We start from the raw sequence: 525 nt of genomic DNA, 5'->3' as shown, positions 1-525 counted from the left end.
TTTTCCTGCCCTGCCTCAACAGGGCGGCAGAGCCATCACCTCGGCAGAGGGTGAGAGCAAGAAGGGCATCTCCAGGCCCCTTCTGGGTGGTCGAGTGACACCCCAGCGGTTGCTTTTCTCCTGCTCTCAGCAGCCAGACACTCCTCGGATTACACTGGCATTTGGGGCTTGGGATCTGGCCACATATTTGAATCTTTTCCTCTTCATTTGCACAGAAACCCGAGCAGCTTCTGTAGCCTGATTGCACCATTAATCATTGTGTGACTGCTTCTGCAAGCCCAGGGAAAACTGCCCTTCCTCCTTCTTCCTCGTTGTGGTTTTATTTGGTGTTTTCCCTTATGATTTCCAATATGGTTTCTCTTCCCTCCCCTCCCCTCGTTTTCCCTGGCTTCTTCTCCCCTTCCCATTACCCACAGGAATAGGACTTCCCTGTCCCCATTCTCCTGAATGAGCCAGCATGGGGTTAATCAATTTGTATCTCTTAGTGGCCCAAGAGATAAGGCTGGCAGACACAGTCATGTCCAT

This window comes from Microtus ochrogaster, linkage group LG2 (assembly GCF_000317375.1).
Source record: "Microtus ochrogaster isolate Prairie Vole_2 linkage group LG2, MicOch1.0, whole genome shotgun sequence".
NCBI classification, from domain to species: Eukaryota; Metazoa; Chordata; class Mammalia; order Rodentia; family Cricetidae; genus Microtus; species Microtus ochrogaster.
The sequence above is the reverse complement of the archived record's forward strand: the minus strand, read 5'-3'. Positions refer to the sequence as shown.